Below are 12,512 nucleotides of genomic sequence, written 5' to 3' on the forward strand. Positions count from 1 at the left end.
ACAATACAAAGCATTCCAACACAAAGCAACACAGGCAACAAGGTAGCACGGCGGTTAGCACTGTTGCTTCACAATGCCAGGGCCCCAGGTTCGATTCCCGCTTTCGTCACTGTCTGTGCAAAGTCTGCACGCACTCCCCGTGTCTGCGTGGGTTTCCTCCGGGTCCTCTGGCTTCCTCCCACTAGTCCCAAAAAACAGGCTGTTAGGTAATTTGGACATTCTGAATTCTCCCTCTGTGTACCCAAACTGGTGCAGGAATGTGGCGACTAGGGGCTTTTCACAGTAGCTTCTTTGCAGTGTTAATGTGAGCCTACTTGTGACAATAAAGATTATTATTATTGTACAACTCTAACCCTCCCCCACCCCATGGTCTCAGACAAAGCCTTTTGCCTCTTCTAGCATCTGGAAATAAGGTTCCTTGTTCTTGATCGTTACTCATAACTGGTCAGGTACAACACCTCAAACTGAGCCTCGGTACAATGCTGCTTTGGCCCTGTTGAATCCCGCCCGCCTCTTGGCCAGGTCTGCCACAATGCCATGATACATGAGGATGCGATTCTCCTCCCAGCTATAGTCCAGTGTTACCTTGGCCCAACTCTTCATCTTCTCTTTATTTTGAAACTTGTGCATTCGCACAATCACAGCGTGTGCCTGCTCCCCCGCCCTCGGCTTCTGTCTCTGGCACCAGTGGGCCTGCTCCACTTTGGGGGTCCTCTCAAATACTTTCTCATTCACCAACTTATCAAACATCTTCATCACGAAGCTCGTTGCCTCCACCCGCTCCAGCATACTTTCGCCCGCAGCACCTTGTACATTTCTCCCAACATCGACATCTTCACCCCCAGTGATACAATTGGGTATTCTGGTCTGAGATCGTCTTCTCCACTTCTTTTATCGTCGTACCTCCAGGTCCCTCGCCACTCACTCTAGAGCCATTGGAAGAGGTGCTCCTGCCCCCTCGATGGCTCTCGGCCAGTTTCCCTGCATTTCCTTGCGCTGTTGTTTAAATTCATCTTTATTGAAGCTCTAAAGCAGGCCCATCTGCGATGTGGCCATCAACGATGACCCATCCCCCTCCGCCAGCTTCCCACTAGCCCTGCGCAAAATCCTGGGCTAGAGCTTTCACCGACCTCTGCCAGGTCTGGTACCCTGTCGTCATCCCACACTGGGGAAGAATCCACCACCCACCTCACAATGTGTCACCAAAAATCACCCAATGAATTGGGCCGAAGGTTCCAAGACCAACACCTCTGCAGAGGAACAGTGGCCATCTTAAATGGCCGCCCGCAAACGGTAATGGGAATTGTGGTCAAGCCAGGACACAGGCAGTACACAGCCCCTGTGTATTTTGCAAAAGAAAAACCAGACCAAACTGAAACTTGCACCTGTTAAAGTTCAATCCCGATTTCCTAGCACAATGGACTCAAATTAAGGAATAGCAACAGTAGCAGACTCCCCGGCGCCACCTCTCCTTATTTGGAAAGGCCTCTGCACTTGGAACAATAACGACTAGCTATGAAGGTACCCGCCCCTAATTGGCCGGTATCGATCAGAGTGATTGAAACTCTATCGATCCATTGGACCCTGAGTTAACCCCACCCAAAAGGGTGTGAAAGAGAAGAAGGATATGAAGCCCTGCGCACTGGGGTCAGTCTCTTTTGGCATCGGCCTGTGCCCACACCAAGTGCAGCATAACGACCAGCCAAGTTCAAGATCCGCGATCACTACCTGAGAGAGAGAGATACGAGCTGCAGCCGACTCGAACCTGACAATCTCCAGCCGACACCTGTGGGAACTCAGATAAAGGCCTTATCTACCCGGACAGAGCCGGTCATCCAGAAGTTAAGTAAAGGTCATCTTAGTTGGTAGGTGTAGTTTAATATGTAGCTGCGTGTATCATTGCACATAGAAATAAGTTTTGTGTTTCATAATAAACTGTCTTTTGAACTAACAGACTGGTTGTGTGGTCATTTGGTCAATACAAGAAACGTACTCGCTGCTTGTGGTTTGATAATAAAGTTGCAACATTTATTGGCGACTCTGATGGGACTCGATTAGAAGTGGCTTTGTTACTCCGAGAGAGCCCACAACTTTAAATTAAATTGGAAAAAGGAAAAGAAACCACAAGCGCAAGTTTCGTACTGACCAAATAACCGAATTTCGGAAGTGTACACTAACCACATGCGTAACTAACAGGGAAGGGTCAGGTAAACTCGTCAGACTTGCATGCAAATCTAGAGAGATTGTGAACCGGAATATAGCCATAAGCCGTACTCATTGTTCGATCGACTGTAAGCATGTAAATAATCAAACAATATGCACATCATGTGTATTGTATAGTAAACTGAAATAATGTATGTAAATATTAAACATTTCCAAAGGAAAGGGGATGTGATGATATGCAGAGACAATCACGTAACTAGTAATGTATATGACCTCCAACCAGCAGGTGGCAGTAGAGAACAACCACATGACACTGTTACCTCAGGGAGTCTGGAAATAGTCGTCATAGTGGATAGTCATATTTGTAGGAGCTCTTAGATAATTTATAATAGTTAGTAGTTTTTGATATTTTTCTCATAGTTATCTAACCCATGTAATTATTTTATAATAAACATTTAACTAGTCAAGAATTAGATGTTCTCTAGTGCATGATTCCTACCGGCCAATAACCAGAATGTAACAATGGGGAGAGGCAAGAGGATGTAATAGCGCAGATCTAAAATTTGTGAAGGAACAGAGGGATCTTGGGGATCCTTGTGAACTGATGATTGAAGGAGGAAGGGTGTACTGAGGTAAGTTAGAAAAGCATATGCGATCCTGGACTTTGTAAGTAGAGGTATTGAGTACAAAATCAGGAAAGATAAGCTTAACCTTTCCTGCTTCTTCTAATATGTATACTTTACAGCTAAACACAAACTGGCTTTAATTACAGACAGTAATACAGAGCTCAAAAGCAAATTGATGAGGATGCTGGAAATCTACAATATAAACATTAAATACTTGAAAATCTCTCCAGTTGGTGCCATTGGTGGCTCAGCAATCAATGAGATAGACTTTAAATAAAGTTGTTTTTTGATATATGGGTGTATTTGTCACCCATTCCTAGCTGTTCTGATGGGTCCTTCCAATGAACAGCAATACTAAATCAGGGTGCTGGGTGACTTGGAGGGGATTGGAGAATGATGATATTCTCTCCACATTGATGCACTTGGAGGCAGCCACTGGGAAGTAAAACGCTTTGAAAGTAAGTGGCGAGAGTCTTTTTTCTGTCTCACATTGCTAGCGAAGGCTGATTTGTTTTGCACCTCTGGTGAATATAGAACATACTGTCGCCTATACACACCGCAGGCACAATGCTTCAGTAATGGATGGGGTGTCTACTGAACTCTCCCGAAGAGGCGCCATCAAGTGAATTGTTCCGTACTGGAAGGTGTTGAGCAACTTAAATATTGTTGTGGCCGCCTCCATCCAGAAAAGAGGTGACCAAGTTCATGGCTGATCTCATCCTGGCCTTAACTCCACCGTCCTGCCTGTTCTCCATAACCCTTCAACCCTTTACCAATTTCAAATCTATCGAACTCCTCCTTAAATTTACTCATTGTCCCAGCATTCACCACAGTCTGGGGTAACAAATTCCACAGATTCACAAACCTTTGGGAGTTTCTCCTCAACTCTGATTTAAATTTGCTGTCTCTTATCCTAAGACTAAGATCTCTCATTCTAGAATGCCCTCCAAGAGGAAGCACCGCTCTACATCTACTTTATCCATACCTTTTATCATATTGTATACCTCAATTTGATCTCCCCTCATTCTTCTAAACTCTGGAGAGTATAGGCCTTTACTTTGTTTATGGTCATACATGGCACCAATATCATCTGCTCCATATTAGGCCAAGACTGAATGTTTATTCAGGTCCTGCTGCAGGTTGACTTGAGCTGCTTCAGTAAATGAAGTATAAATATGACTAAACGTTGTGTTAAAATTCCCAGTATCACGATGGTGCAAATAAAGGGGCGACATCCTGGACGGGATTCTCCGCCGTGGGAAGCGGTGTACCCCTGCTGGCTGCGAGCCTCTCCATCCCACCAGCCGGCCAATGGGGTTTCATATTGTGGGCACCCCCACGCTGTCGGGAAATCCCCGGGCCTGGGTGCACTGCTGATAAAATGGAGAATCTCGCCAGCGGAGAATCCCGCCCCCTATATTGTGCACATTGGACGCAATGTTCCCTCTCAGCAGTTTAATCGTGCACCAAAAGATTCCCACCCAGGCTGTGCACAAGATTACACCTCTAAGTTATTGCAGGTCAATGTATGCACACCACTCTTGAATGCCATAAAATGTGGGTATGATTCGCTGCATGGTGATTACTGAATAAATGGGATAGTGATCTGAAGGGGAAGTCATGATGTGGAGATGCCGGCATTGGACTGGGGTGAGCACAGTAAGAAAGTCTGACAACACAAAGTTAAAGTCCAACAGGTTTGTTTCAGACACGAGCTTTCGGAGCACTGCTCCTTCCTAAGCTCCATTCGCCTGAGGAAGGAGCAGTGCTCCGAAAGCTAGTGTTTGAAACAAACCTGTTGGACTTTAACCTGGTGTTGTAAGACTTCTTACTGAAGGGGAAGTGGAAGGGGTTAATTAATAACCATCTCTTGAAGGAGAAAAAGAGACAAAGGAGTAAAACTAAGAGGCATGCAACAGTTGAGCCAACAGCAGAAAGCGACAAGATATTTTGTGATACTTGTACAAAAAGCAATTTTCATTTTCAACTAATTATAATAATCTTTTTATTGTCACAAGTAGCCTTACATTAACACTGCAATGAAGTTACTGTGAAAATCCCCTAGTCGCCATTTTCAGTCGCCTGTTTGGATACACAGAAGGAGAATTCAGACTGTCCAATTCACCTAACAACACGTCTTTCGGGACTTGTGGTAGGAAACTGGAGCACCCGGAGGAAACCCACGCAGACACGGTGAGAACGTGCAGACTCCGCACAGACAGTGACCCAAGCCGGGAATCAAACCTGGGACCCTGGCGTGGTGAAGCAACAGTGCTAACCACTGTGCTACCGTGCCAGCCACCTTTTCCGGTATCGGCAAAATAGACACATAAATGTCATTTTTCTGGGTCACAGTTAAGCTTGATGTTCCAAGATGTAAACTCGTGATCAGGAAGCTAATTCATTCAAGCACACAGAAGCTGCCTTGAACTTGTTCAACTTGTTCTAGTTTGAATGGATTGTTGATAGCGGATGCAAAATCAAAACATAATTAATAGACCGGGACCCATCCATCATGGTTACAAATTATTACAAATCAAATAGTTACTCAGAGATATGATTAGTTTTGTTCTGTACCAAGCCATGTTTAATTGAACAGCCGGTGCCACAGACAATGGAGAGATTACTGTGTCAAATTATTACCAAGAGATATGATTATATTTGTCATGTACACGCATCCAATTTCACAGCAGAAACTACTAACATGACTGACACTGGAAAGATTAGTGAACTTAAAATTCAAATAGAGCTTCTGTAATCTGGAACCACTTTTATTAATTTCAAGTATAATTTTCAGGCTCTCCTGCTTCAAGGTTTGGTTGAGCCAAAGATTCCCACATCTGGACATCCCCAAAACTGATGTTGTTTGGTTTGGCTCCATCTTGAGCCGCCTTGACTGCTGGCGCTGCCTAAAATCATTGACATCCTGAATGCTCTGTCCAACCCAGAGAGGAGTGTCCAAGCTATCCCACAGCACAATGTTGAGTTTCTATTTGCTTTGCACCCAATTCGAGCTCAATCGGCTGACCCAGCACAAAGGATCCAGCAGCTTTGGACATTTTGCATCGTGATTTCTGTGATCTTTTACATTGGTTAAAATTTCAGGCCCACAATTGGCCACGCCTTCCAGGTAGTAATTGTGAGATTCCATTGATTGCGCGGGATATCTTTGAGAGCGTGGGATAGCTCTGAAGGTGCGGGATAGCTTTGAGTGTGTGTGGTAGTATGACTAGGGGTATTACGGTACATCAGAGGTGAGCTGCCATTGGTGCAGAGGACTCGCTGCCCATTGGCCCGGGTAAGTCATGTGCCTCTCAGCCGATTGGCTGAGAGGTAGGTAGCCCCGCCCACAAGACAGGATATAAGAACACGTGTTCCCCGGCAGTCGGCCATTCTTCTGTACGTCTGCTGCCGGGCACACATCTTGTGCATTAACACCTTTTGTTTGGATCACATCTTCGTCTCGTGTCCAATTGATGGTGCATCAGTGTGCAGGATAGCTTTGAGTGTGCAGGATAGCTTTGAGCGTGCAGGATAGATTTGAGCATGCAGGATAGCTTTGAGCACGCGGGATAGCTTTGACCACGCAGGATAGCTTTGAGTGTGCAGGATAGCTTTGAGTGTGCAGGATAGCTTTGACTGTGCGGGATAGATTTAAGCATGCAGGATAGCTTTGAGTGTGCAGGATAGCTTTGAGCACGAAGGGTAGCTTTGAGCACGCAGGATAGCTTTGAGTGCGCGGGACAGCTTTGAGCACCCAGGGTAGCTTTGAGCGCATGGGATAGCCTTGAGTGGACTTCCAGTGGTGGTTGTAAGTGGAGGTCACACACTGGGAGATGACCCGATGCAATTTGGAAAGCACGTAATAAATAGCACTAACTGAAAAGGAATTTTAAACCAAAGATCAAGGTAAGCATACATGCTGCAAAACAACAGGAACAAGAGAGGGAGAGCCAAATGTCCTCCTCCAACTTCGTTGGAGTGGGCAGGAGTCAAAATGATGGTGGCTCCTCCCCCCCCCCCCCCCACCCAGGCGACCTCATGGCCATCAGTTGATGACATCAGCCGCAGTGTGGTGGCTGAATTGAGAAAACACCATCGGAACCTGGCCGGAGAAATAAAAAGGTGAGTGGATGAGTCCCTAACTCAATTTGCAAGCAACTTGGGGGGAGGGATAAATAAAAATGGAAACGTGGGGTGAAACGGTCCAGAATATGGAGGTGGCCCTCATCGACCGCATTGAGCCGATTTTGAAAAAAAACTGTCTTCGGCCTTGGATGTGAATGAGTTTCTAAAGAATAAAGTAAGTGACCTTGAGAACAGGTCTTGAAGCCAAAGCATCGAGAGTCTGTCGAAGGGAATGGAGGGAAACGCTCCCACAGAATTCATAGCCGACATGCTTTTTAAAATGGTTGGCGAGAAGGTGCTTAAATCCCCACTCGGAGCTGGATCAGGCTCATTGCGCGCTGCGGCCAAAACATCGCGCAGAGGAACCCCCTCGAGTGATGATCTTGAGATTCCATAACTTCAAAGCAAAAGAGCAGATCCTGCGATGGGCCAGGGAGCACCATGGCGTTAAATGGGTAGTCACTCAATCCGGCTTTACCAGGATCTTAGCGTGGAATTAGCGAAGAAAAGAGCAGCGTTTAATGGGGCAAAATCTATCTGATTCAAGAACGATATCCGGTTTGGGCTACTTTACCCGGCCCACCTTCAAATGTCAGTCGAGGGAATGGATAATTTTTTTGACTATCCCCACAAGAGGCCAACATTTGTGTTAAGAAACTGGGTTTGAATTCTGTATAAATCTTTCGCTATTGTTGTTTAAAAGTTAAATTGTGATATGTTTGGAAGTTATATAATTGATGTACATTTGACTGATTTATACGTAAAGCTTCTTCAGTTGAAGTGTTCCCTTTTTTTCTCATTTTGCTAGTGTTATATATATTGTTCTTATAGTGCGGTTGTTACCAAAGGATTGTTATATGTGAAATTCTTGTTTTTGAATAATGTCAACAAAGTTTTTAAACTTTTAGTATAGGGTGGGTTGGTGAGCCTCTCAGCTATAGCTAGAGATGGGCCGGGAGAAGGGAAGTGGTAAGTGTGGGTATTCTGCAGCTCCCACTCACAAATATCCGGCAGGAGGAAGCTTAGACTTTAGTGTTAGAGAGTTTAGAATTTATATAAATTATTTGTCTTTTTTGGGGATTGCAGGATTAGGTGGGGTCAGGAGGAGGGACGGGGGCACAGCAGGTAGTCAGACATTGTTCACTAAATCGTACTTGTCCGGCCTTAGGACTGGTACAGACCGCGTTCCTGGTGGGATCTCCTCACCGTGACGTTGCAAAGTTTCTTGCCTGCTTAACTATGGATGTAATGGCTGACCACGGTGGGAGAGGTGGTAGAGGTTCTCTTCTCACCAGGGAAGCGGGCAGGGATCTTTGCGCTCTTGAAGGGTCTGCACCTGGGTGTTGTGTTCCTACAGGGGACCCACTTGCGGGGGAAGGACCAGATGAGGCTTTCCAAAATTTGGGTGGGGCAAGTCTTTCACTCAGGCTTTAATGTTAGGGCCAGAGGCACTGCAATACTAATCTACAGAAAACACGATTTACTCCCTCGCGCATTATGGATGACCCCCAATGGGCTACATTATTTTCTGTGGTTCACTGGAAAATACTCCAGTTATTTTGTTGAAAATTATGCTCCTAATTGGGATGACCTGCGCTTCATAAATTCCCTGGTGCATGCCCTCCCCGACTGAGACTCACATCGGGTGATTCTGCGAGGAGATTTAAACTTTGTCTTGAACCCTAAAATGGACCAGTGCAAGTCCAAATCCTGGTCCCAAACTGCAATATCCAGAGCATTGACCTCTTTCATGGATAGGACTGGGGGAGTTGACTGGTGGTGCGAACAGTAGTGGAGACAGCGGGCACCCCTGCCTCGTACCACTGTGTAGTTGGAAATATCCTGAGCTCACAGCATTGGTTCGGACACTAGCCGTGGGGCATTATACAGCACTTTCACCCAGGGAATACAAATAGGACCAAACCCAAATAGCCCCAAGACCTCAAAGAGGTAGCTCCACTCAACACGGTCCAAGGCCTTCTCCGCATCCATGGAGATGATTACCTCTAGCATCTGCTCCACAGATGGAGACATGACCACATTCAAAAACCTCCTGATGTTGGCCATTGACAAATCCTCTCTGGTCTTCGGAAATCACTTCTGGGAGACACTCCTGCAAACGTTTCGCCAGAATCGCACTCCTCCAAACGTTTCGCCAGAACAGCACTCCTCCAAACGTTTCGCCAGAACCGCACTCCTCCAAACGTTTCGCCAGAAAATTAGCTTGTACTTTGGCGTCAGTGTTTAATAGCGAAATAAGCCTATAAGACACTCAAGGGGATCTTTGTCCTTTTTCGGGATTAGAGAAATCGAGGCCTGCGCCAGATGGCAGACAGCACCCCTCACAGCAGAGAGTCGTTGAACATTCCCAGTAGGTGCGGGAACAAGGCTGAGAACTGATTGTAAAATTTGACCGGAAAACCATCCGGTCCAGGTGCTTTCCCCGACTGCATGGAACCAATACAGTCTATAACTTCCTCCAACCCCAACGGTGCCTCCAGCCCCTCCCTCTTCACCCTTTCTACTACTGGGAAGTCCAATCTGCCCAAAAAATTACTCCATCTCGGTTCTTCCTGGAGGCGGAGTACAAGTGTAAATGGTGCCAGGGTGGCCCGGCCAACCATACCCACATGTTCTGGGCCTGCCCCAGGCTTTTTGGGTTCTGGACAGCCTTCTGCGCGGCGATGTCCAAGGTTGTGGGGGTGGGGGTGGAGCAGTGCCCGAGAGTGGCAGTCTTCGGGGTATAGGACCAGGCAGAACTACATATGGGGAAGTGGGCCGATGCCCTTTGATTTTACTTCCCTAATCGCACACCAGAGAATCCTGCTCGGCTGGCGATCAGCAGCACCACCCATAGCTGCAGACCGGCTGGCACACCTGTCAGAATTTCTCCACCTGGAGATTAAATACACCATCCGAGGGTTGGATGGAGGCTTCCACAAAGCATGAGGGCCATTCTTCAGCCTGTTCCAAGTCCTGTTCGAGGACAAAAGCAGATAAGACGGGATGGGGACGGGGGACGGGGATGGGGGGAGGGGGGGCAATAAGGGCAGACAGGACCACACAGAGCAGATAGGAACAAGGGGGTCAGCAAGGAAGGAACCCAGGAAATATCAGGAGGGGATATGGGAAAAGACCGTGAAAAGGCCAGAGGGCCACCCTCACAAAGCCACAGAGGCAACAGCAACAAATATAGAACAAAAGAGAGCCTCCAACATCCAAAAGAGAGCCTGCGATGGGCCGAAGTTCCGCCGCTGTCAGGCCTCTCCCGTCGACGTGGTTTAAACCACCTCTGGTGCCGGCGGGAGCAGGCGGAGAGAGCGGGACCGCGCATGCGCCGGGGTCACGACAGCGGCCACTGACGCTCCGGCACAGCGTAGACTCATGCCGACTGGCGAAGGCCTTTCGGCCAGCCCCGACGCTGCTCGGCGTGGCGCCAAAGGCCGTTGGGGCCGGTCGGCGGAGCGGGAGCCACTCCGACGCGGGCCTAGCCCCTAAAGGTGCGGAGAATTCCGCACCTTTGGGGAGGTCCGACACCAGAGTGGTTGGCGCCACTCCGGTACGCCGGGACCCCTCGCCGGGGACAGGAGAATACTGCCCGTATCACAGCATTTTTAGTCACTTTAAATGGAGCCCATAGAATTCATGATCAATTGACACTCACTTATTTTGCATCTTAAGTTAGTGCCCGACCATGTGGAAAATTGCCCAGGTCTCTTCTGCCCACAAAAAGCAGGACCAACCCATCTAGCCAATTACCACATCATTGGTCCACTCTCGATCAGTAGCAAAATGAGAAAGGGTACGATCAAGTGCCACTTGCTCACCGAGGCTCATTTTAGGCTCCACCACGACCACCCAGGTCATGACCTCATCACAGCCTTGGTCCAAACATGGATCAAAGTGCTGAATTCCAGAGGTGAGGTGAGAGTGATTAACTTTATCATCAAGGCAGCGTTTGTCCGAGTGCTACAGTAAGGAGGCTGAGGAGATTTGAAGATAATGGGAAACAGGCAGGAAATTTTCCACTGGTGGATGTCATACATGGCACAAAGGAAAATGGTTCTGGTTGTTGCAAGTCAATCATCTCAGCCCAAGAATATCGCTGCAGGAATTCTTCAGATCAGCGACCCTCCATCCTTTATAAGATCAGAAGTGGGGATGAATGCTGATGTTTGCAGTTCCATTCGTTACTGTTAATGAAGTTGTCCATGCCTTTTGAAGACAGGTCTGGAAAACATTCAGGTTTGGGATGATAAGTGACATGTAATAGTCATTCCTCACAAGTGCCAGACAATGATCATCTCCAACACTTTAACCAACACATTTAACAACATTCCAATAGCTGAAACCTGCAACGTCAACATCCTGGAAACTAATATTGACCAGAAACTTAATCATCATTATGTATTGTCATGTGAGTGTCCCTTTAAAAAATGATGTAATTGTGTGGGTGGAGTTGGGCTGTGGCTCTGAGTTTTACTTTCGGTCTACACAGTTGGAAGCTGGATTCAGCCAAAGAAGGCTTTTCTTGTCTCTCTCTCTGCATGCTAAAAGGTGTCCAGATCACATTAAAAGTGATAACTATTTTCTGTAAAGAATTCAAAACTACTGTTTTGGTAAAAAGGGTTTGTCTGGGTTATTGGATGTTGTTATCAAATTGAAACAGTTGGAAAGGAAGTTATTAATGGTTATATATATAGAGAACTGTAGCTGTGTGGGGTATTTATGTTTGTAGTTGATAAAAATTCTTACTGTGTTTATAGAAATCTTAACTGAATTCATAGAATAAACTTTTTGATTAAAAGTGCTTAAGGCCTCTGTTTTAATAACACCTGAAAGGTAGGCCCTTGTGCTCCTCATAAACAAAATCTATAAACATTTGTGGGTCAGGTGAATTCCATGATATACTTTGGTGTTCTCCAAACAGTATGCTAAGCCCAAAGGCTCATTGTTATCTTTCATTATGTCTACATGCTCTGCCATTCTTTTTATTTGTCAGTAAATGCCTTCCATTTTCAAGCCATCCAACATCTATATTCTCTTCCTCCTTCTCTTTTCCCTTGAAACTTTCCACCCGTAATGCCTCCTCCAAGTCTGTTCCCTCTTCAAATATATTCTAACCAGTCTCTCCGCCTCTTCCTAATTACAATCAGCAACTTGCTTTGTCTATTCACTCTCCACAGTTCTTCATTTGTCATTTCTTCTGTCGAGCAGATCCTTTCCATTCTCCTCTAAACCCACATTTCAAGTTGTTCTCTATCATTCCATAAGGTCTGTCTGACACCCATACAGAAAACCACTCCAAGTCACTTTTGGAGTTGTTCATTTAGCTTTCTGGTGAACCATCTCTTCTTACCAATCATTCCCATTGCTGCCCTCCTTCTTATTCCTTTGTTTTCTCTTCCATCTGCAAATGTTATGCTTCCTATCTGAATTCTTGGGTCTGCTCCAGTTTTCTTCCTTCTGTGAAGATATAAATATTTATTGATGATTTTGAGGTAAGAGCCACTTTCATTGTAAAGTTAATGCCTGCTGCTACTCATCTATCTACTCGTTTTTGCAATCCTTCTTCTGACAGGAGCTTTGTCATCT

This window comes from Scyliorhinus canicula, chromosome 11, assembly GCF_902713615.1.
Source record: "Scyliorhinus canicula chromosome 11, sScyCan1.1, whole genome shotgun sequence".
Lineage (NCBI taxonomy): Eukaryota > Metazoa > Chordata > Chondrichthyes > Carcharhiniformes > Scyliorhinidae > Scyliorhinus > Scyliorhinus canicula.